Source organism: Echeneis naucrates, chromosome 16 (assembly GCF_900963305.1).
Source record: "Echeneis naucrates chromosome 16, fEcheNa1.1, whole genome shotgun sequence".
In the NCBI taxonomy this organism is placed as follows: domain Eukaryota; kingdom Metazoa; phylum Chordata; class Actinopteri; order Carangiformes; family Echeneidae; genus Echeneis; species Echeneis naucrates.
The window spans coordinates 18,348,107-18,373,766 of record NC_042526.1 but is presented as its reverse complement, the minus strand read 5'-3'; the positions used below and the strand labels follow the sequence as shown (position 1 = coordinate 18,373,766).

The window sequence follows — 25,660 nt, the reverse complement described above, 5'->3', positions numbered from 1 at the left end:
CACGTGCTGTCCACACCTTTTGCCCGATGATGATGATGAGCAGACTGGAGAATATTACACACTGTGGTCAGCACAATTTAGCATTTACCAATAAATGTGCATGTAATAGACACACTGGCACCCTAAATTACAGAAGTATTGCTTTTAGCACCAATGAACTGAAATGTTTACCCCCATACTTTTTTATTTCTTGCTATAACCCTGAGGAGCGGGGCTGTTTGTTCTAGCAAAAGCAAGAAAGTACAATACAAGAAAGTGGAATAGATTATAATGATGACAACATTTTATTTTCTGAAATTCAGCTCCAACAGCTTTGAGAGTACAAGCAACTTAATGGTACCAGGTAGAAAAACTATTACTTAAAATATTGAAGTGAATGAAATTGCACAGTTGTGTGCTGCATACAGTTTCCCAGTCGATGCAGTATGTCCTGCAGGAACAGAGCCGTGCTCCTCTGTATCAAACACAGCTGGCTGGCTGCAGGATTCTAGTGAAGAACACCTGTGTACACCAAAGGCTCAGGTTGATACTGCCAGTGTCTATTGGGCACGAACATGATGCAGAGTAACACAATAAGTGACTGTACCTGGATCAACTGATATGTTCACATATTTACATCATAGGCTCTCCAAAATAACCATTCCTTTTGAGACCTACATACACAAAAATGTGGAGAATGAGACAAAGAAGAATACCGACTGGAACTAAAAAATACAATTTATTTAAATAAAAAAAAAAAAGTGCAATGTACATTTCAGAAATGTTGGCACCAGATCTCTTTTTCTGTGAATTTTTAAATATGTCTTAAATGCACATTATTTTTGGTATCTTAAAATAATATTTTAGTGGAACTGGAAGAGCCAGTAAATGTGCAGAAATAGACCATGGAGTAATAAATCCTCTGTTGATGCAGCTGTTCTGTGAAGCACTACTCTTCTCCCAAATAGATAAATATCCTTCTGCTAATAACATTACACACATCAATTACACTCTTTCAATCGAAGTGGAATTTACTTAATCTGTATTTTTTTTTATCCCTGTCACTTTCAAATTAACATCAAAACTATTTCTCCTTGATGCAATGTTTTGTTGTTGTTTTTTGCTGTGCAGAATGTTAGCAGCAATTATCAAGCTCATTAAGTGGCATTGCTGAACTGGGAATTGGGTGAGTATCGGCAATATTTCCTGTCTCACTTGCTGTCTTTGATCAAACCTATTTGGTGGCTGGGCTAAGTTTGCTGTGGCAGTCAGAAGAGAGGAAGTGCTATGAAGTCATTCAGGGGCTGAAGGCTCAATGGTTTTGTGTTGCAAAAGGCATCAGAAGCAGAGCTTCTTTATGAAATGGATGAAGTGTATTAGTTGCATGTTTTGCTGTTCTCAGTAGCAAGGAAGTCTGAGAAAGAGTAGGTAAGATAACAAAACAGCAGACCTAAAGTGTTTGTTGAAGCAATGAACCTCTGAATATATATGGCTCAACTGTTGGACTCTGTGTAGCCCTGCAGCGCAGGCACAGGCGTTTTGAGGTGGACCCTAAAATGCCAGGCATGTATATTCCTTGCTTTATGTTGAGGAGGAAAAAGCCAAAATGGCCATAACTGTTTAAAGTAGGTATTAGTAGCTCTCAGGGGAAATATGCAAAAGGTAGAGGTTAGGTGTTTACAAAAATTATCAGGCTGATCAAGTGAACCCAAAAGGAGATTTTTTTTTTTTTTTTTTTTGCTGTAATGTGACATTGACCTCAAACTTCAGTTAACTTAGTGCCTTTGGTAAGTTTCATCACACTGCGGTTTTGTTAGCGCCACATAATATCCATTATACAAGTTTTTTTTTTTATTACATTATAACAGCTCTTGTAATCGCCATTGTAACTTTGGAATAATGGTTAATAAAAAAAATGGCATTATTAAAAGGAGGTCTTTAATTATTACGAGCACAAGTTTTAACATCAGATGATCCTATATCATAATTCCTTTCATTTCACAGCTCAGTATCACGCTTGTGCTTCCTTCTGTTATAGTAACAAATATAAAAGCAGGTTTTCTGACTTCAGCTCATGTTTTAACAATATTTCATTTTAGTCGTGTAATAATGCTGGACTAATAAAAAGTATGTGGGAACATTTACAGCAAACATTAATATTTAATTTGAAAAAATAATCCCCTGAGTCCGAATGATGGTAGCAGGATCATCGTTGTCCCGGTTTTTTGTCTAAGTGGTGTGAAAATCTTAGTTTAGTCATTTTGTTTTAAGAGATTGTAAAGCCCAGTCTGTAAGCTATATATATATATATATATATATATATATATATATATATATATATATATATATATATACATACATACATGAGTGTGCGCGCGCGTGTGTATTTGCTTTTAATGCACTGTTAACTGTTAGTATTTTGATTCCTTAACTCATATAGTAGTTATAGTATTTCTGTCCTTAACTGCCCCAGTTTGATGCTGCCATACAAAAGCTGCCCTGCTCTAGGACAATATGTTTGGCTGTGGAAGAGCTGCCAGAAGTAGTTGTTAGTTACAGTTAGGGCGCGTCCCTCTTTGGATAGGTTGTCCACTCTGAGGTCTGATATCGAATAGGTCCATAATTTCCAGCTTGTTCCCAGGAGAAGCTCTCATTTGCTTTTCCCTCTGTGTCTCTTTTCCTCTTTTTCTTCTCCTTCTGTCAGAGTCCTGTGAGAAACAGCAAGGTGAGTTCATTTCTGTCATAAAACTGCTTTATGCTTATTTTCTTCTTTAAATGAACTGATCCTGTACACTTTCTACAGATGGAGTTTCTTTAGAATACGACTTGAAAATAATTTGAAACACAACTCCCTCCATCACTTAGGGTCAATTCTGATTTTCCATTTTTTGATTGATGATAAAATAACCGATCTAAAATGAGAGGCGTTTGGTACATTTTGAACTCTGTGCTCTCTTTTGCGTTGTGATGTATATATTTTTAAAAAAGTATATCAAGGTACATAACAATGTTACATGCAATGTCAGTTGAACTAACTTTCAATAGAAATAAATAATAGAAAATGCAGTAATTCATGCATTTGCGAGAGATAAAGTGGTTTTGAATTACATCATGTTTTGAAAAGTGCGAGCACATAATATCCAATATTATTGTTTATATACTCAAGGAAAAAAAATACAGCTTTCAGTAAATAGATCATTGTAATAAAATCATTATAATAAACTGTGACAAGTTAATCCAAATCAGGATATGAATGACTGCAAATTTATCAGGCATCTGTCTCTCAAAATGGACTGTCTGTCTATAGTTGGCTGTGACTGATTTAGTTAGTCCTGATAACAACAAACTTTATCAACACATATGAGCTAGAGCACAGATGTACTGTATGTTTTTGCCAAAGACCAGAAAATATTGAGTTTTATCGGCAGAAATGCCTGTGAGAGATGTGTGTATGGTAATAATAGATGGATGTTATGCTTTGAAACCATTTATATAAAAAAAATAAATAAATAAATAAACAATATCAAGTTTTTTTTCTTTTTTAATACAACCAAAAAAACATAAAACAAAAAACAAGCTGTCTATTTCACAGAAAGTATTTATTCTAAAAAATATTACATGTTTTGGCATTTATGCACACCTAGTATGCACACCTAATAAATTATTTGTTTTTATTTATTGTATATGAGTGCATAATTTACTCAGAGATACAGCCTATTGACTTTTTAATCCGCAGTTCATAAAAAAAAAAATGCTTATTTTTAAGCAAACTAAATTTTGTAGTTCTGTTTTCACGTAATTAGTAGTATAGTGTTCATTTTTAATATCTAAAAGTTTTGCATGTGAAGACTAATTGAGGGAAAAATTAAGTGATTTGAATTTTCCTTGAAGAAACATTCAGTAGACCTTTGGGAAATCACTATGGGGATGATTCAGCATTCCAGATATTCCTCTCTTTCCTTAAAATAATACTGAGAGGATCCTTTATTCATTGTAAATCAAAAGCAAGTAATTTGAAAACAGAAGAGAGTGAGTTATGTTTCGGTTTGAGATATTTTTGCTTGGATTGTTGGGCATAGGTGAGCACATTGCAACTTTTACCTTTCAGCTGATGCCAAAGTGGTATTTGAATGTCATGAAATTCCTTGAAAGACAAGAAATTGCCCCTTTTCCTCCCTGTTGTCATAAGATCATCTTGGGCACCATCATCATCATCATCATATTCTGCTGCAGCAATACTGCGCATGTCCTGTGTCCACCATTTTATGACCAGAACTTTATTGCACATGCCCCCATTTTATGAACTTGGATAGCACACGTGCTCCAAAGTCAGACATCTCTTAAAAAAAAAAAAGAAAAAAGAATGGTTTATTTGAATAAATCCTGTTTAATTAGGACATTATTATTATTGGAAATATTTCTGAGATTATTTTGAGATCCACAGATGATACCTAATTTGCTTAGATCAAACAGCTTTCATTACCAAGGGGGCCCAGGGGGGCATTACCACTGCAAACACGGGGCGGTGATAATACTTTGTCTTTTATATCTATTTGTTTAAACAGAAATTGTTTTTTTCCAAGCTCTGTTGCAACTTGCCAACTTACTCTTAATTATTATAGTGTGTGTGTGTGTGTCAAACAGAGAGCAGAAAGTGGTGGTCACAGTCGGCTGCCTGAGGTGACTACTGGGGTCAAAGGTCAGATTGTGTTAATAAGACGTGATGTGCTGCCCTGGGACCTCAGTCCCATGAGGGATAACCCCCTAATCAGCATTAGTTAATGTGTTAGTAATCTTTACATTCTTAAAACAAACAGCAATGGAAAATTCAATGGGTCCGCTTGGCCTCCCGTGTAACACTTTTGACCTAGGGGTCATGGCCTTTGTTCCGCACTCGATGGGGAGTGCCCTCAGAGGTCTCTGGTGTAATAAAGAAGTCGTTTAGACACGTGCGGGGCTTAAGCAAGACCACCTCATAGACTCTGCTCCTGCTCAAGAAGTGTATAAATTAATGTAGGGATACATTTCTGGTTTACCCCTTTAAAAAAGCCCATTAGAAAATATTTGTGTTTTTATAATGCTACATGTCATGTCTGGTATGTTGCTATCGTAGTGATTGCTGAGCAAGTACTGAGCCACCCCTTTTTCACCCTTCAAACCTCCTAATGCATCCTAGATGTTTGCAAATATTACTTGTTTTTGCAAATCCCCTGGCCACTGAAATTTTGAAAAAAAAAAAAAAAAGAAAAAAAGGAAAAAAAAAAGTGTAAAGTAATGGGTCCCCTGTCCCATTATCTGGAGTGCTGACACGTCACCTAAGGCACTTAAATATGTGCTTAATGTGTTCTGTTCAGACCACAGCACATATGCTACACAAGGACAATAGTGAGAGACTGAGACTGAAGGCTGTAGTAGTTATTATTTTATGCTATGATTCATATGAGCAACATTTAATATTATTGATATGCTCTTTTTGGGTTAAGTTAAAATGACACAAAATATATTTTAAGAAAGTTATCTGATGCTTTTTAATAAAAAAACAAAACAAAACAATAATAATTTAGGTTCTTTTTCTTGAATAGTGATATGATGTCGTGCAGAATCAGTAACATGGCGCCATCTGCCATTTTGTTTCAGACTGTATTATCGATAGGCCTGATTGAGTGATTCTGTATCACACAGATGCAGCAGCCACATACCCAGGAAGAAAAGCTGTTGCTTTTTCCTTCTTGTTTCTATCAAGTAGTCATATTTCTGTGATACTGCCTCTAAAAACACGTAGATTTCATAATGTCGTGAAAATACACACAAAAACCAAAACCAGTTGTAAATACAAAATATATTTTAAAGCACAAACTAATTGAACAATGCAGAAACTCATTTTATTTTGTCACTTAAAAACGCTCTATTAGTTGCTAAAATATGATAAATTGTGCCTTTTAAAATGAAAATGTTATGAACGCTACAGAGGAACAATGTACAGGAGCACAGTGGTTAGACTTGGCAGACGACCCAAAACCAAGACTGTATCCTCAAATGAACTTTATGCCATGCAAAGTGCAGTGTGCACGCTACACATAAACACACAGTGTGCCTCTCTAGAGAGGCTACATTTTTTTTGTTTGGAGTTGTAACGTATCCTGTTTTCGATTCAAGTTTTTTTTATTTATTTATTTATTTTTTGTTGGTTTAGGGTTTTTCCTATACACATATACACATGGTAGCTTTATATACTGAAGCCATAATGAAGTCATGTGTTTCTCAATTGGTTAAAACACATGGCGAGATGTGACGCACAGCTGCACTCCTTCTAATAGGATTCTATAGCTTGTGCCAATGCAGACACCTGAACCGAGCTTGTATCTCATTTAGGCAGAGAACAAATAAATTCCAGTCTAGCGTCAGTCTAGTCTAACACCCCCCCACCCTGACTTAGTGTAAATAATGGTGAAAATTTCCTCTTGCGCTCTCTGCACATCGTCGGTTTTAGCCACCTGTGTTTTTTTGAAACCTGTCAAGCAGGGGTACGGAGAGGAGAATAGTTTTTCTGTGGAGAGTCCAGTCTCTGTGCTGCTGTAGTGAGGAATAGAGCTGGCGAGAAATGGGGTGGTGGCCGTGCTATGAAAGCAGCCCTCACAAATTGTGCAGCCTGAAGCAGTAGCAGCCATGTTAGATAAATCAGCGCGAGCTTGAGCCTCACTAATAATGCAGTTGCCCTCCAAAACCAACAGAAAGTTTTCACAGAGTAAAAGTAAGAAAAGTTAAACCCCCACCTTTTTCTCTCTCATTGTGTCTGCTAGGCATGCAGTCCCCTCTTTAATTCTCAGCAGTTTACAATGCAGAAATGCAATCGAAATAGTTCCTCAGTAACAGATACACATTACATATCCCTTTCCTCCTTTTATTTCCTTAAAGAGCTCCTGTAGTTCAAGGCCGGGGGAAAAAGTTAAAGCCATGAGTTCTGCCTTTGCAGTTTTCAGAACCAGAGCCAAAAGAGGCAGGAAGTTGTTGTACAATAGCGTTACAGTAATCTGCCACAAATGGAAAAAGCCAAATGCTGATCACCGAGTACAGAAGGTGGCAGAACAGAGGCAGAAAGAAGGAGGGAGGGACAGAAGGGAGAGAAAGAGATCTAGCGTGTGTGAGAGAGACAGACGTTACAGCAAAGAATAATCAATACAATCTAAAATGGTGGAAACAGCCATGCCGTTCAGTTCTCCCCCTCTAGTTGCCTCTTTGGCGTGTTAATCCTCGTGTAAACTGGTGCATGGAACAAATTATTTAAATGATTATATTTTCATTCAATATTTTTTTTTTTTACATTTAAAAAAGGACAAGGCATCATCTCTGAGGGGGTTTCTCGAAATTGTTGTACGCTCTTCACGCTGTGAGTGGCAGCTGTTTTTCCTCGAGGAAAAGCAGTAAAGTCTCATCCAAAAATTCTTATAAGCCCTTTGACTTTTTGCCAAAATAGCTGCAAGGGTTCAGCTTCAGCGTGGAGTTTGCTTTGTGATAGAGCTGGGGCAAAGAGGAGGGTCCTGTCCATACGTTCTTTGCCACATGTTACTGAAATAAACACTCAGCAAGCTTATCTTTTTCCTGTGTGTTTGTGTGTGTGTGCTTGCGCTTGCTGCGTGTGACTAGTCTGTTATATGCCTTCGCTCCAGTCACTGTGGCATGCTAAAGAGTTAATGGACTCTGAGAGTGTGTGCGTCTTTCAGAGTGTGCTCCCAAGACTGTTGCAGCAACAAGAGCCCCACTGCAGTAAGAGATAAGGTTAATAATTCAACCGGCTCTCAGAAGTGGTGCATATTTCAAGGATCCTTCAGCAGAGCGGGCCACTCCGAATGATTGTGTTTTCTCTCCTTTTCTTCTCACTAGTTAATATAGTAGCCTAGGTACTGTATAGTGTATCCCAGTAGTATGGCGTGTGACTGTGTGCACTGCGTCTGCGCACTACTGGAGGAGTGGATTTCTGTGTCATTCTTCCTCCTCTACCCCTCCCACGTTCAGTGCTTTCCACCCTCCCATTCGCTGTCTCTCTCTCTCTCTCTCTCTCTCTCTCTATGTGTGTGTGTGTGCCTCAGTCTCCCACCCATCTTATGCTCCCTCCCTCCTTCTCTCCCGTCTCCAGTGCAAATACAGTTCCTTGCCGTACTGGCCATGTGATGAAAAAGTGACTGGTTCGCGCGCTCCACCGCACCTCCTATTTCATCATCAGCGGAGCTTTTCTCCCCTTCACTGTGAGCTTGCTGTCTCCTCTCCTCTTCCCCTTTTTCTCCCTCTCTTCTTTTTCTCTCTCTGTTTCGGTTGCTCCCCTCTTTCTGCTCCAGCCACACGCAAGGGGGAGACTTAAGCTCTGCGTGGGGGGAAAAAAAGAAAAAGAAAGAGGGAAAAAAAAAAGAAAAAGTCTGCTGCTATTTCTACAGTCAGGGCCTACCCACAGCCCGCCCTTCCATAGACGGAGCTTTTTTTTTTTTTTTTTCACTCACTAGTAGCTGGATTTTAACCCTCTGCCTCCAACTAGCAGCACAGCAGCTCTGCAAAACCTGGCAACAAGTTGCTTTTTAGGGGCCTTTTCTCACTTTTGGCGCAATGACTTTTGCATCACTTTGGATTTTGGTGCTTTTTCTTCTTTTCTTCATCTTTTATTTTCTAAAAATCCACCTCCATCTTCGTGTTTTTTGGTGGTTTTTTTCCCGCTGCTGATGGGTTCCTAGTGGTATTATTTGATTTCTCTCTTTTTGGATGGGATTTCGTGAAGGTGGTGTTACGCCACGTGATGGGCCTTGTTCCACCTGGAGTGCCGGGGCGCCATTTCTGACGGGTAACCTGCTTGTAGTGGGCTCATGGTCTGGATGACCACTGCGGATGACAAGCAGACAGTGCGGCCAGTATTTGAAAGGGTGCACATCGGTGTTTTGAAAGAAATGTCCTTCCTTCGAGCCAGCAACTGGCGTGAAGAGCCGCACCTCCTTCTTCTTACCACTCTTTCTCCTTCTATTTCCTTCCCATGTCCTCTCTCTCTGTCCCTGCCTCTGAGTCTCCCACTCACCCTTGTTCTCTCTCTTTCACACCGACTCACTCTTCTAACAGGGGAATGAGTGGTGTGCTGAGCTGCAGCTCTTTTTGGGACAGGTGCCAACTGCAAACAAAAGACATTAAAAGGCAATGAGAGAGAGAGAAAAAATGCAGTGTTTGTGAAATTTCAAATTCTTTTGGTGAAATGTCAGAAGTAGCCCAGCATGTTGTGTTTGCACATGAGCACTTATGTGCAATAATTGCATGTCTATATGAAGTATTGAAATTGATGTATTGACCAAGGGTGTTTTTAAATTGGGGGGCTGAATACTTTGCCACACTTATTCTAGTGAAGGCATTTCATTTGGTAGGAGGGAGGGAGTAATATGGGAGAGCAGCATATAGACTGCTGAATTATTCATGTGCCCAGCCAAGGCTATGACTGGACTGGTTGTGCTATTTGCATGCATCAGACATGCTGTTAGTCTGTTTGCTAACATTCTTCATTCAAAGCCTTGTTAACTAGTAGACGGGCTTAGCTGGAACCTTGCAGACAGCCTCATGGCCTCCCATTGTTTCAGGCCTCGCCAGGCCTGGACCCAGCCGGTGGCAGGCGAGCCATGCTCCCCTGAGCTTGTGGCTCAGACTGTGGCTGGAAGAAGTAGTGAGCCTGGATCGACGTCTGAGACTGAGACTGAGGCCGAAGGCTGGGGCTGGGGCACGGCTCTGGAGGGGACAGTCCTAGGGAAGTCATTAGGTCTTTTAGGAACGGGACTTATGGCTTTCTCCTCTTTTTGACAGAGATGTGGATCGAAACGGGAGGCGCTGCCGAATTCCGTTTCCCGACCAGACGTTTGCCATCTTTGCTCTGAAATATCTGTGAGTAATATCTGTTTTAATATGTGTGCGCTTCCATGGTTTTGATGTAAGTTTATCCAGGTGTTTATGTTTTAGGCTTCGAAGTTTAACAAGCAGCTTGTACAAAGCAGGAGTTGATGCACTTCATGGTCTTACGCGAAGTTCCGTTTTATCCCTGTTGTACATTTATAAATATGAATATAAAAGCCCACATGATCTTGCAGTTTACAAACATATAGTAGGCAGAGTGTGACAGATCCACTCCTTTAAAATCAAGAACACTATAACTTTTTCTCCAGCTCCCCACAAAAACTAATTATATTTTAGCAAAGCAAAAATAAAAGCGTTTAATAACACTGAGATTGCTGCCAGGATAATCCTACTTCTTGGTAATCAGTGGATGAGTGGAAGGCCACGGTTGTGGAGGTATTTGAGTGTACAGGAGTGATGAGGTCCGTGCTTAGTATGTACTGTATGAAGAGTACATGGTGTACTGATCATGCTGGTCGCTTTAATGTTCTGAAAAGTTTAAGAAGATACAACAGATATATAATTATAAAACCGTTAGTCACATTATCTTTTTCAAGGTATTTGCCTGTACACGCCGACTTTTAAAGCCAATCAAATCATCTCATTTCGTGAGTTTTATTTTTGTGTATCTTATATCTTTGAACATAAAATGTCACAAGATTCATTATTTGCTTTCCACAGTAATATTTTCAGGCAACTGGTGTCTGCAGAAACTCTGAAATGTTTATGTAGTTATTTTCATACAGATGATGTAGGTAACTTACTTAAGATAAAACTATTTATTTTGGCCTGTACGGCTCTTTGTTAGGTACTTCAATTCAATGGAAAATTGAGGCATGAGCCGTTTAAATGGAGAACCAGCCCAGGTGTATTCATAACATTTTTATCCCATAGTAATAACTGTTTTCAACAATCCACTTTTTAAACCTGCTAAATTAGCAGTTGATTAATGGAAGTCGTCCATCTTTGTCTTCTGGTCTTCTGAGGGTTGCTCATACTTCAGGCTGCCAGTCTTTGTTAGACTCTTGTTTGTTAGTTTTTTTTTGTTTTTTTTTTTTGAAGGGCAAAACCAACCAGATTTTGGCTTTCTGGTGTTTCAAGAGCCAGCTTCAGCCTCCCCGTACCGCAGGTGGTTATGGTCATCCATATGAATATGAGCTTTGCTTAACTAGCAGTGGACACATGGTTTTGGCTGGCAGAATATCACACCACTCCACCCCTAAGGCCTTACTGGCAGTGGGTGGCAGTAGTCCAGGGAAAGGTTGCATGTTGAGAGGCAGATGGCAGGGTGGTGAGGGTTTGCATTATTTTCTCTGTGCAAAAGTATACCTGACCAACTCACAATGAGGCATTCTGTGCACTGGGGCAAATTTCAGTTTCACTGCTGCTACACAGCAAATTCAGCAAAGCCAAGCATGAAATACACACAAATGCAAATTTAAATAGACAGTCAATTGTACATGCATCATATAGATATTATAATGATTTTCTTTAGGCATGGTATCAGGTCTTGATGCTTTTTTTTATTGCAGGGAAAATATGTTTATATGCTCGTTTTTTGCTCTGTGTGTGTTCCTGGGTTTGATGAAATGGTTCCCTTTTCATGATTCAGGCTTTTTTTTTTTTTCTTTTTTAAATATGTGTTTTAAAATTTTATCTATAAAGCTATTAGTGTTTGATAAATGTACTGTGAAAACAGAGTTGCAGGAAAATACAGGCCACAGCTAGAACACCAAGTTCCCAAACTTGAACTTGACTGTGGCCATGAACGTGGATATGAATTTTAGGACTTTTTTTTTTTTTTTCTTAAGGAAATGTCATGTTTCTCTTTAAAACAGAACAATTACTATTAAATAAGGGGTGTTTTTAAAAAGATGGGGGAATTTCCAACTTGCAGCCCCTCAAAACTTGATAGGCATCCATCTGAAAAATGCAATACTTTGAAGATTTATAGTTCTACAGTGTTCACAGCAATTCAGTAATTATTATTTTATATAATTCAGGCTTTTAGGGAAAAAAAATTTAATTCGGATTTGTTACCCTTAATATGCTTTGCTTATTTCATTTAGACAAATATGTCACATTAACGTGTTGTTTAGAAGAGAAGAAAAGAAAAAGTTAAAGCTCAAATTTTTTTCAATAAATAATAAAATATTTAAGAATTTTAAAAGTTCTCATTTCAAGTTCGAAAGAGGGAAAACTTTTTTTCCTCAAGTGAAGAACGGGAAAATACACCAACAAAACTGTATGTGACAAAAAAAAAATATATGTTTTTACAGCATTGTTTTTGGTCTACAGCACATAGTAATTGTTAACGAATACACAGCCTCAGCACAATTTTCTGTGTGTGTGTGTGTGTGTGTGTGTGTGGGAGGACGGGGGGGGGTTGTGTGGTAAGACATGCACGTGCATTCTCATGTTCTCTTGCTTGCTATAATTTTTAGAATTTATTTTTGATTTATTTTAGAATATTTTTATAATATTCACTTCGTTGTAATATTCCCTGTTCTATTTAAGTTATTTTTTTATCTTTGACAGAAAAATCACCACTCTGTCTCATGATTGAACATTTTTATGTATTTATTATTTCCTTATTTCAAACTACAATTCTTAGCAATTTTATTTTCCTAAAACGCATCCAATTATGTCTTCAGACAAGTGCAGAAACAGGGCAATAGCTACATGACTTATTTCATTCCTTTTGATCCCAATTGCTGCAGAATTGCATTGTTTGTTGCTCTCAGTAAGATTATACACATAGAAAGTCTTCCATGCTGAAGAAAGCAGAAACTTCCTCTCACAGGCTGTCAGCCTGTTGCAATGCCACATGTCTGAGTTTAGAATATTTGATATTAAAAAACTTATTTCACACAACATTGACAAATGAAATTAACAGATGGGAACGATACCATCTGTGCAATGTTATTATTTGGTCATGTGCTATAAGTGGAGATGAAAGAGGTGTTTGATCCCTGGGTAACTTTTTGAATGAGACGTTTCCTGTCGTAGACTTCAGTGGGGGTGTGTGCAGCAGCACTGTATAGATTACTGTATGTCTCTTGATCTGAGTCTTTTTGCCAGATACTTTTCAAGTGTTCAGTGTGTGGTTTAGGTCATGTGCCAGTGCTCAGTGTATTCTTACAAGTGCAACACACTAGTAGTAGAAAATGAGTAATTCACCAGAATAACACAGCAGCAAGCCACCAATACACTGCTTCATTTGTTAAAAGGATAAATTGGTATTTAAGATTATGTGATTTTGTTTCATTTATGAGCTTGCTGTGATGTTGTGAATTCCATCCAGTCTCGTCCTGGCTAATATGAAATCCAGATTGGAGTGGTGAATGGGGGCCAAGTGAGCACTCACTGTAAATATATTTTTCTGCCATCATAATGAAGCCACTTTTATTTCTCTTGCTAAAATGGTTTCAATTTGGTGTTTTAAGTACAATAAATCCAAGGAAACCGGCATAATGGGAGTTATAGTGTATGTCTAAGCTCTCTGGGGGACTGTCAGGATGAGGAATTTGATTGATGCACTGCCTGGCATGCATGCGCTAAAAATGCATTTCCTTGACATCGTCACTAATTCACTTTCATTATATACTCTGAAATAAGTAAGCAATGGACAGTGATGCAACATGTATCCGTTGGTAAATTTAAAATTTAATTTAATTTCTGGAAGATTTTTGGAAACATATTAATGAAAGATTTATTTATTTTTTGGTCATATAGAAATAATAAGCTTTCTTGCTCATTGGGAAATATAAATGTTACATAAATAATGAGCACAAAAATATATACATTTAATTTGTAATTTACTGGTCGGCCACATCTCCTATTTCCTGATGTTTCTTGTTCAAGGATACTTTATCCATTTACTTGTAAAATGCAAGAAATGTCAAATAAAACCTGACAAGATAATATGCAGGTTGAAATTATATTTATGTAGGGTGTAAATATGTTGACTCAGCAGTTCCACCTTAGATTTCGGTCCACTTTTCTCACTGACAGAAAATAAGGGCTGGTGGAAAGGCCCTAACACTGTGCAGCAGTTTAGTTCAAGCAGGTCCCTGCTGGTAGAAATGGAGCCAGATTGAAGCCTCACTTGTGCACTTGTGTCTCACAGCGCATTCTAAAAAAATTTGTAAGGCAATCGATTGCATTTTCCAGTGCCCATGTCAGTCATTGTAACATCTGACTTGGAGTTTTATTTAGCAGTCAGTCAGCAGAAAAAGATGTCGAAATCTCCTCCAGGTATTCAACCGTCTTTCCGGACAAGTCCCAGTGGTAAAGGCTGTGGTGGTGGGCTCTCTGTTGCCCTCCTGCACTGTGAGTGTGGGACAGCAGATGAGTGGATCTACAGTGGCCACTACAGGCTGTGGTGCACTCATACTCAACCAGCTATACAGTACAGTAGGAAGGCCTGGGAAGAGGGGAGAGAGGTTGAACAAAGAGACTGCAACCCTCAAATGCACACACAAATATTGACACCCATGTATATTTTAGTGGCATTAGTTTTGCTGATGAAAATTCCCACATGAATTCCCCCCAAAACAAAACTTTCAGACCCCAGGAAGAAAAATAATTACACGCACACATACTGTTGAACTTATGTGCATGTGACACGTGTAGATCTGTAACTGCTTTCTCACTTCGATCTCCATACAGGGAATCCATTAATGCATTACCCCATTGACTACTGAGGATTGGGGGCCATTTTATTCTCCCTGTGTTAATCAGAATGTCAGCTGGGAGTGTCACATGCAGTTTAAACACAAAACCACAGCACCTCCACAGAGGCAGTGAGTGCAGTCATAATTACATAATATTGGATGGGATAAGAGTTTTTGGGGGTGACAGATGATGTAGATTTTCCTCCCCCATGCCTCCCCCTCTTTTCCTGTAGATCAGTGGTCCCCAACACCTGGGCCACGGACTGGTACCGGTCCATGGGTCTTTTGAACCCGGCCGCACAGAAAGAATAAATAACGTATATTATTTATGTATTATTATCTGATTATCTGAGTCTGAAGTATGTTTTATTTTGAAAAATGACCGGATTTTCTCAGTTACATCCGTCTATGATTCACTCTTGACGTATGTCAAGACGCTTGTCTCAGTCACATGATACATTACAGCTAAAATTAAACCCACAAGCTAGCGAAATGATAAAAAAGGACAGTTTCTTTGTGAAGGGGAAAAGGCCCAGTGAGGAGACAGAAGAAGAGCCTGCGACTTCCATGAAAAAGAAAGCTGCGTTTAGGTTCGGGATTAGGAGGCAGAGAGGATGTTACTTATGTTATGTTGTTGGCGCGATGTTACGAGGACACTGCTAATAAAGTTCCATACGAGTGCACAGTGGATTCTCGTTTATTATGATATTTAGAGAATAGCACAGTTTTTATGCCAATCGTATCATTTTATTTTGTTGCATTTATCTGCCACACCTTAAAGGCCGGTCTGTGGAAATATTGTCTGACACTAAACCAGTCCGTGGTGCAAAAAAGGTTGGGGACCGCTGCTGTAGATGTTCACTTGGTTGTTTTACATCATGGGGCTTTTGGCTGGGGTCAATGTGTTTTCTTTTTCCTTAAGTTTATTTAACCATGCACTAAGCAGCTTTCTTCAGCGAAACACTTAAACGTTTGACTGACAGATTTCTTTAAATTAAGCAGGTTAACATTTCTAGTCATTAAAATACAACTGCATGTTTTCTTTACCTCTGACCAGCCAATGTTCAGGGAGGGTCAGCCTCTAGTCTTTGCTCTGCAGGATCTCGTGTGAGTGTCTCTCAGCACACATCGTTAGGACAGATACTTGTTTTATGTACCTGCCAGGCAAAGTGATATTCCAGATAACACTGAGTTGCGCCCATTCGACTTTTATTTTCCAACGCTCATATATTTCCTCTGCTTTTGGCCTCCACTGTCGCCAAGGCAATTTAGTTGGAGAAAAACTGCAGATTCAGCAAAATTGTTCCACTTGGAGGTAAAGTTGGAAGTGTTGAAAGGCCTCGCCTGCAACTCTGACTATCAAAATACTGTAATTCCCTTCCCTCACCTCACCTCCACTTCATCACTTTCTTACCATTCATCAGCCTCAAATCATGTACTGATGAAAATAGGTACATTAGCTCACTTTCTGTTATTAATTTTGGCACATGAGAATTAACATTCTTCATACTATCTTTAAAATATCATTTTCAAGAGGCACTGACACTGGCAGACTGTTTTACTTTTACTTTAACTTTTGTTTTAATTATCAAAATTAAATACTTTGGAATAGAAATTAGTTTTCATATATGTATATATACTGCTCACTCACAATACTTACAGATTTTCATTTGGTGCATTCTTCTTAAGACTATCCCTTTTGCACTCGCCCAGGCTCCAGGCATTATGAGTCACCAACTTGCATATACACACAAACAGTACTTGTGCAGTGTGCAATGCACAGAGTGCAGCGAGTGCACAGCTCGGACATGAATCTCCCTCCACGGGGCTGTAGGAGTTGGGTTACTCATGAGCCCATAAACATGTGCTGGCAGCAGTCCAAGGCACTGCACTGTAATTACAAACATTAGATACAATATATAAAAGACCCTTCCCCAGCAAGGCTGTGTCCCGCACTGCAATTAGCGTCCTTGCGCTGAATTATCACCCTTCAACAGCTACAGTCACCATGCCAAGTGGACGCCTTTAATTTAATTAATAATTTGCAGTGCCCTCCTTGGTCTGCTAGAGGACGACGCTCACGTTGCCGTCTTAATTTTTCCTGCAGTCGAAGATTTGGCTAATCATGACTAATTGCCTCTGTTGCCCTTTGTTACATTTCACCGCCACACAACAGTACAAGCATCACACACCAACATAAGCACTGGACAACACGGGCAGATGTCAAAGCTGCCTCGTACATTGGACTGTGCATGCCCACATGTGCAAATGTGAACATACTGTGCTGCATGCGCAGAAGATCACTTATTATGCTCACACGCATAAGTACACGCATATGCACCACTTCACCCACGCACATGACACTGTAGGCTTTCAGTAACATAGCATGCCAAAATGTGTGCACGTATGCGGCGAGTGGGTGCTACTAGGCAAGGCCAAGACCACGGTGGAGCTTGTGTGTTGGTGTTGGGTGAGCATGCGGCAGCAAGAGTTGGCCAGTGTACAGGCCAGCCGAGAGGGTGCGGTGTGTTACATGTTCCACTAATGAGTTTTCTTGGCCTGGCAAGACCGCGGGGTGAGCTTATTAGTAAACAGGCTACAGAGAGGAGACCCTACAGCCCTCCACTGCTGCTGGCTCTCCAACTGATCCCTCTCACTGTTTCTGCCTCTGTTGTTTTCTCCTCCTATCACTGTAAATTGTCTCTGCCTCGGTCTCTACAACTCTCACTCATGCTTTTTCTCTCTCGATGCCTCTCTCCTTTTTGTAGGCAGTAAGATGGGTTTTGACTTCAGCTGCAGGCGCAGTCAATTTGGCCAACAAGTGAAATCACGGACAGACAGACTGGCGATTGCAGCAACATTGTAAGTACCTTAATGTATTGTAAATTGAATATGTTGTTATTTAATGGTGTATTGTAATACTATTGTTTTGTCTTGCATTTCATTTAATGAGATGAAGCCTGTAATGAGATGCTGCATAAGTTTCCTGTTTTATAGATTGCATGTTAGTGCTCTATCTACATCTATTTTCATTATCATGCCAGTCTGCATTAGATTAAATCGTTACGGCTGAAGTGTAGCAGATAAAATTTAAAAAAGACCAAAAAATAAATAAATCTTTGATGCGCATGTGCAGGAAGCATGCAGGGAGCAATCTTAATTGTCTACTAAGCATAGGAAGTCTTGACTCTCTCTGTGCCAGGGCCTGGATCTGTTAGAAAATGGCTTCCACTCTCTGCCTTCCAGCTCTCAGCTCCCTGCTGCCATTTTGTGAATCACTGCCAAAGTAGTCAGGTAGCAGTATGAGAAGGGCAGAGTGAAGTACAGGAGAAAAGGTTGGTGCAACTGGATGTTGGGTTAAGGAGAAAATAAAAATAAACAGAAAGGGGTTGTAAGAGTTGGAGAAAAGAGGTGCTCTGTTGTACAATGGTAAAATATTTAACATGTCTTTTCTTTATGAAGAGCTTTTTAATTGTTGGCGAATGACTGGGTACAAACAACGGGCCTCTACTCTGGACCCAGTGCTTTTTCTCAAAGAACTGACCTGGGGAAGACGACATAAACCATTCTTTTCTAGTTGAGCAAATGTACTGGCAGAGCCCACAGCTGCATGACCCTCTTCCACCCTCGACCCTCCCATCAGTCCTCCCGCTTCCCTCCTCATCACCCAGACTTGTGAAAAGAATTGCCCTGCAGTAACACAAGCCGCCTGTTTACAGTACTCTAGAGTCAGGGTGCATGGGTAAAGCTTTAACCTCTGCTCTGTACCTGTCTCCACCCTAACCACAACGTACGGTTAGCTTCAGCTTCAAACCCTGTTGTACCTGTATCACATGTACTCAGTAACCCCAGGCCCCACCCTGTAAACTCCAGCAGCAGTAGCTAGTTGCCTGTGACTCTGGAGCGCTGTATGCGTCAGGCGTATGATTACATGTGTGGATGTTATTAAAATCCTCCTCTCTCATCTGACCCTATGACCACTGATACTATATCAAGCTTTCAGCGGGCATCTGCTGCTGCCTTTCCTTCAACAGACACATAGCTTAACTTACCTGACAAAATTGAGCGAGGAGGAGCAAGGTTTTTGTTAGTTATGACTTCTGTCATTTGTCCTTCAGGTCAATAAGCACTTATTTATACGAGATGTGAGGTTAGAGTTGAACTATTTCAGTTTAGCGAATATTCATCTGCTGAAACCCTTTTCTTCCTTTTCAACGCATGTCTGCAATGAATGGAGTAGGCCTCTAAATGTTGAGAGCTTTTCATTTTCTATAGAGAGCTGTTCATTTTTTTCACTTTTGATCGAATTCTATTTGCTTACTGTCTTTTGACATGCTTGTGGCGGCGCCAGAATTTGCAATGATTTTTGAAATGTAGCTGATAAACTGTTCAGCATCCCACTGTGCTTAAATTTGATGTTGACGACAACAGCACCATAAAAAAAATAGAATAAGTTGACTGTGATGCAAAAGGAGCTAACTTAGAGACAGCTTGTTCAAAGAAAGATCGCAATTTTATATCAGGGTACTATAACATTTTTTTTTTTTTTGCCTGAAGTGATGTTGTACAAACTTCCTTAGTGCATTAGTGTGTATCTTTGCTGGTGTGTAACTGATTTAGGCTCTAGGTGCAAAATATAGCAGACGTCCCTCCAGCAGTAAAACTTTGCCTATTTAGGCCTGTCACATACAAGCTCTCATTGAGACACAGTCAATCAATGGCTTTGCCTAAAGTTCAGAATGTACTCTGTCCTCTGTGGCTCTCCACTTCTTAATCTGACCATGTGTTTGCATATGGGGCAAAGTGGCCTCCATATTGTGTTTGTGGAATGAATTATGAATCCTCTTCCATGACCATTGCCTGTTTCTAGGACATATCTCTCCAACATCTACCCAGAGACTGAAGCATGAATACATTTATATGGAATGGACCTCTTGGAAATGATACTGTGAAACTGGCCTGCCTGGGTTTGTTTATGGTTATATAGAGCAGATGGCCGTGCATCATGGTCATATATCACACACTGGCTGCCTTGCTGGCATTACCACACACACAAATTCTTATAGGCAGAAATGTAGGACTATTTGGAAGGTGATTCAAATCCGCAGAAATGCATTCATTATTCTTCTGTCACTCGCAGAAGGAGAAGTATTAAATTTCTTTATCACCATTCATTACTGTATATTCCACTTCACGCTGGCAGCTGTCCTGGAACTATAGGCACTGCTAATAGCTACTGCCAAGCCAAGCTTTTCAATGCTAACTGTGGTTAGCTGTGCCATATTTCCAGCCTTAGCTTTCAGCTGCAACAGTTAACCACTGTAGTGAGTCTGACTGCAGCCAGCTGTAGCCTGGGGCTAACAAGCTCTTCTACGTTACAAACAGCACAGATCCCCGTCTGCCTACTCTGGCCCTCTGTCTGTCAGCTGAAGTTCATATCCAGGGAGAAAGGTATTTGTCCCAACCTCTAAATATAGCTGGCGACAGATGCAGCTCGATGGGGCACTGCCCAAGCTGAAAGGGGCCCTGCAGGCAGGCCAGAGCCGAACTGGGCACACAGACGTGTTAGGACTATACACTTCCCCTAATAGAAAGGGGCCCTACAGGTCACCAGCAGCCACATGGCAACACATGTTTCACCAGCTCCCATTAGCCTGGCAGAACAAAGACTGAGACTGAATTTTTACATGCAAAAGCTAGAGATGATCATAGTATTGTTATGTGAAGGGTTTTCTTGCCTTCGGTTATTGTATGTTTTGCGAAGAGTATTTAGTATAATGTAGTATCAGCCTACAAGCTTTAGGTTTGAGTACTGTGTGCACTAATGAATGTTATGGAAATGTAAGCTAGTTAGTTTAGGTATCCTGATATTTATAGCAATAGTAATCGACACCTGTGAGCCTTTCATGAAGAAGTCATGTCCATGTTGACTTGTGGCCAGCTGTGTACCCTGCAGCCTCACCATGTCTGTGTGCATACACGTGCGTACGAGGGTGCGTATGTTTCTCTATGTACATGTGACTGTATACTGTGTGTGAGAGATGAGAAGCAGCTGGTAAGGTTGGGCTGAGTGGCCTGGGTGACCCCTGCTGCATGCCCTGTCATTACAATGATTGGGGTCGTTTTTTACCTCTAAGGATGGGGCCAGGGGGCCGTACTGGGATCAGCTAACTTTGCCTTATCCAGCCCTCTTCACCTGGCATGTTTATGGCTCTGTTGGGGTATGGGGTGCGGTGGAGTGGGATGTGGGGGGAGGTCATATGGTCCGGTCCATCTCACTGCCTGACAGGCAGACACACATATTACGCACAATGGCGTAGATACATGAATACTCCATCAAATGTATATACACATGTTGATCACACACATTATACACACTGTACAAACGCACACACACACACTCACACACACATTCATTAGACAGGCATTAATCCAAACACGTAGTCCCACATGTGCCCATAGGCACATACATTCAAACACCTTTGTGCTCACCCATAAAATACAGATTCTCTCACTCTCCTAAGACACACTCACACAAGCTCAATATCTGCCTCACGCAGAGGTGACGGGGAGGTCAGCCCGTCTGACTTTGAGCAGAATCCCCCTGTGGCTTGCCCCAGCCATCCCCCTGGCATGTGTAACAAGACCTGCCCATGCAGCTTCTCCTCTTCCCCCACTCCTATCCTCCCCCTTCTCCGCTGGCTCCCCCTGGCCCTGGTATAAATAGATGGGTCATGCCTGCTGTGCTACCCTGAGGGGGCCGTGAGGAGGCACAGAAGCCATGCTTCCCTCCATAAATGCTTCACCGTGTCTATCTGGATTCCTGCTGTCTGTAGCCAGACACCACTTTACATGCAGATGGACAAAAGAGAAATACATGGGCACAAGTGTGTGTATGTACCTGTACCTTACAAAGGGAACCTGCACAAGTCTAAACCCAAAGCCTTATGCGTTTGTATATTTTTTTATAATTGCAAAACTCAAACAAGAGCACTTGGAAATCTTGTTGAGCAAAAAAGATATCCGCACAGGCTAGGATACAAACATAAGTAAACCTGAGAGAGTCTGTAAGAAAGTCTTCACTCCCAAAAGGAAGATTAAATAAAGCTCAAGGGTGATCTGCAGATTTTTGATACAAATTCCTAAAAAATACCTAAAATGAGTGGCTCCAAAATTCCCCTAATGAAATTGTGTCTGAAAACTAATAAAGTCTAGTAATAGAATGTGTAAAAAACACCATGAATCTGGTAAAGAAAATTGGTGCCTTTCTTCAATTCAAATGTCTGCTGTACTCCATGCCACATACACATAACTGTTATTTGGAATTAATGGAAATTTGATATGAAGCCGTATCTGTTTGTTTCAGCTGCACAGACTGAGACTTAACTGGTTTAATTTTAATTTTGTATCTATTAACCTGTGTTTGACCGTATGCACAAAATAAACGATTAAAGGGAAACGCTTTGGCATAGTGTGTCGGATGAGTAGAAGTCTTTCTATTAAGAATATGTAAATGCATATTCTGCAAAAATGTCCAGCCTCCCCCCCCCCCCCCCCCCCCCCTTCAACTTACCCACAGCACTGACTGACCACCAGAACCCCAAAGATCAGGTTACAAGGTTACAGCACACCACTCCATCTGCTTATCACTGCACTAAAAGTCAGCTTTAGTATTGATAGGCACTGTAACACTTAGAGTGAAGTAAGACTAAATAAAATCGGCATTTTAGGCGGTCCCTGTGTTTGCTGTGAACATTGTGAGAAAATGTGATGAGGTAAATGAATTTCATCTTTTGTCTTTAGTCTCTTAGAAAGCAATTTTTCAACATTTGCATGCGAATGTATTTGAAACCATGTGAATGTATGTATTTGTTTATGCATTTCTGTGTGCCTGCTTCACTGTGTGGGTCTGTGTTTGTTTGACATTATGAGATGCTGGAGTGTAGTAAGCAGGACTTCATACCCCAACCACTCTAAAGCTAATGGAGGTGGAAGGCGAAAACCAGCTATCAGTTACAGACGCTGCGCTTTCAAGCAAAGGAGCTTGCTGAGTTTGCACACCTTTAAAAATACAAGCTCTCAGGTGGACTATGTCGTAAGGGAGGTGTTTTTAGATTGAATTGCATAACGGTGTAGCGTCCTGAACAAGTGTGCACAAGGGTACGTGTGTGTGCATGACTTGGCGTGCATGCTTGCCTTGCATTTTGGTCCTCTCCAGTATGTGTGTGTGGGTGCGAGTGTGAATATTTCCCTGTCACTAGGTGATAGCAACTGGCTTCACTTGAAAGCAATAGCTTTCTTTGACATCCTCTCTGTTGATCAGGACCCCAGAGCCATCTACTATATTAGATTGAAGTATGTCCAGTCAGCGGACTGAGAGGACAGTCTGCCTTGACCTTACCTTATGAAGTCTTGGCCAACACTGTTGAGCTTTTTGCAGGGCTGCACAACATGAATAGACATGAACGCTGATACACTCTACACAGAGCCAACAGTTTCCTGTATAGAGTTACTTTAGAAACATCTAATCTTATTTCTCTACACTATATGTAAACAGTAAACTTGTTTTGGTTTATTTGTATTCAATTCGATAGAATTAGCTTGCAATTAATTCTGCGCATGCATAAATGAAATGCCAGCACAGCTGTTTGTTCTTTCTGTTATGACGTGTTCGCGTGGATACGTAGGTAGGTGTCCATACTGTAGGTTGGCATACTGTACTTTCCCTTCTGCTTGTCCCTCTCTGCAGAGTGTCTATGTGCTGCTTGTGTGTATCTGTTAGCCTGTAAGGAAGTGTGTCTGTGCATACTCATCCAGTGCTACGGTGTAAGTAATGCAGTGCTGAATAATACAGAGAGCCTCAGACTCACGACTGAGCAGAAACAATGGGGCCTTTCAGCCCAAGACATACCATTCTGTGTCTGCGCGCATAGAATAATGTTACTCCAGAGGTATGTGCCAAGATTACCCTGATGTGACTTTGTCAGCTTCTTGTGACAGTTAAACATGCGGGACGGTGTGGCTTTCTCGCAGAGCCAACTAGAGAGTCAATCCTCACACATTAATCACCTTCTTGTTAAATGTGAGGCAAACAAAAAGGCGGTTCAGCTAAAGGTTGTCATCAGCATATTGGTCTCTGGTGACAGGTTATAGTGCGGTGAGAAACGCTGTAGCCATCACTGTTTGTTCTGTTCATGTAGAAATGGCTCTGCACGCTGCTACTGACTACCATTTCTCACAGAGTGCACAACTGTGAGCCATACATTATTTCATAAAAGGCCTGCTGTAGAAACACATTGCTACATACTCAAATTGCACATGAACAATGTTTCCACCTGAGAATCAAAAACACTTTTTTACTGACCATCAGCCACTCTGATGTTCGCAATTGATCTTACAGAAGTCAAATGTAAAAGTCACAGTGTTGAACTATTTCTATATTTCCTTTGAGAAGCAGAAGTAACAGATTTTCCCCCTCTGGGATTTTCAGATGGAGGCTACCTGACGCACTGCTGAAACTGTGATGGAGGCAGGAGGCAATAGGCCAGTCATCCCCCCACCACCACCACCACCACTTCCCCTCCTTCTCCCTTTGCTGCATGTTACAGAGCAGGTGAGAAACATTAACAGAGGCAGTAGCAGCTGTGGCCCTCTGCTCCACACATGTGGGCCAGGATATGAGCTATAGCCCAAGCTCGCCCACTCGCAACACCGGTCACTGATGTTAACACTCTCCTCTCTGTGGCGAATGAAAACACTACTAAGAAAATGAGCTGTGCTTGTTCTAGCACCGACAGTTGTTCAAAAAAAGAAAAAAGAAAAAACAAAACCACTTTAATTTCATGTTGTGAAGTGAGTAAAGGTTTAGGTTTATGCAAATAGTTCCCAAACCCTTTGGTGACCTGTTAACAAAGCCGGTCATACTTGCAAGCTAATGTCATTTGTTGCATTTGGGTTGCACAATTTGTGTGACATGTAAGCAGTTTAACTGGAGGGATAAGTTTTAATTTGACTACCTCACAGAGTAAAACATTCAAATAAGCAAGCAAAAAGGGGAGATTACTAAAACATGTTGTAAATATGATTAATATCTTTCTAATTATTACTTCTCAGGCTTCTTCTCAGCCCTCAACTCTCAAGCTTAGGAACCAAGTCTGTCAAGTGGTAACATCTTCATTTTCCACCACCTACTGACTGACTAAAAGTGAGGCCTGGGTATTTTTTCTTTTACCCACAGTAATCACAGTACCAAATGAACGGATTGTTTGGAGTTCAACAAATCTTTTGTAAAATCTTCAAATTCGATGTCACAGTACCCTCTAAGTTGCATTTGAATATGGAAATATCTCAGCTGCAGTGTTTGTTTTGTACATGCACATCTTGTTGGATCATTTCAATTCCCCTTGAGCTCGAGCCATTAACCGCATGACCCTGTCGTCACACATTGCATTCTGAACACACAGACTGCAGTCACACCGGTGAGGTGTCCCATAGGAGAGTGGCATGTGTGTTTGTGTTTCTGTGAATCATAACCATCGTTTTGTATTCAGTGAGGTGTTGTCAGAGCGGATTACCTGCATGAACGGGGACCTGAAAGGACTTTGTTTTTAAAGACTGTCCTTTGGGGTGAGGTAGTAGGTTGTATAGTTTTAGGGTGATACCCTTCCCGTCAGATAACTATACAACTTACTGTCTTTCCTGAAGTGGCTGTAATGTCTTCAGATGCCATTGTTGGAGCTTCTGGATCAACACTGGAATGTGCTTGTTTACCTGCTGCTGGCTAAGAATATAATTTAGTTGCAGCATTTGCTAGTTATAGGGACTTTAAGGTCTTGTGGTTTTATGTCATGCTGGCTCTGGTGCTGGTGCTAAACAACAATCAACACAACCTGAATATTTAAAAATTTTTTTACACAAACATGTTCTAATCTGTTTGTTTCCCCCCCTTTAACTCCCCTTTAACTCTAGTTTCTTTCAGTTGTGTGTGTATGTATGTGTATATATATATATATATATATATATATATATATATGTCTGTGTATATATATATATATATTTATTTTTTTTATTTATTATTATTATTATTTATTTATTTA

At 40.4% G+C, this 25,660-nt stretch overlaps 2 long non-coding RNA genes across 3 annotated transcripts; one reads left to right on the top strand and one right to left on the bottom strand.

Annotated features, from left to right (window-relative positions):
- Window positions 1-277: 277 nt before the first annotated feature.
- LOC115056066 (uncharacterized) lies at window positions 278-7,061 on the bottom strand. The gene is made up of 3 exons (XR_003841761.1): window positions 6,753-7,061; window positions 2,537-2,687; window positions 278-653 (listed from the first exon to the last, which is right to left on the bottom strand). It is a non-coding gene; the product is annotated as an uncharacterized LOC115056066 (long non-coding RNA).
- Window positions 7,062-8,566: 1,505 nt separating this feature from the next.
- Window positions 8,567-25,543, top strand: LOC115056065 (uncharacterized). 2 transcript variants are annotated; one of them, XR_003841759.1, is made up of 3 exons: window positions 8,567-9,879; window positions 17,333-17,426; window positions 24,055-25,543. It is a non-coding gene; the product is annotated as an uncharacterized LOC115056065 (long non-coding RNA). The 2 variants fall into 2 exon arrangements; XR_003841760.1 differs by lacking the exon at window positions 8,567-9,879 and adding an exon at window positions 14,498-14,693.
- Window positions 25,544-25,660: the final 117 nt, after the last annotated feature.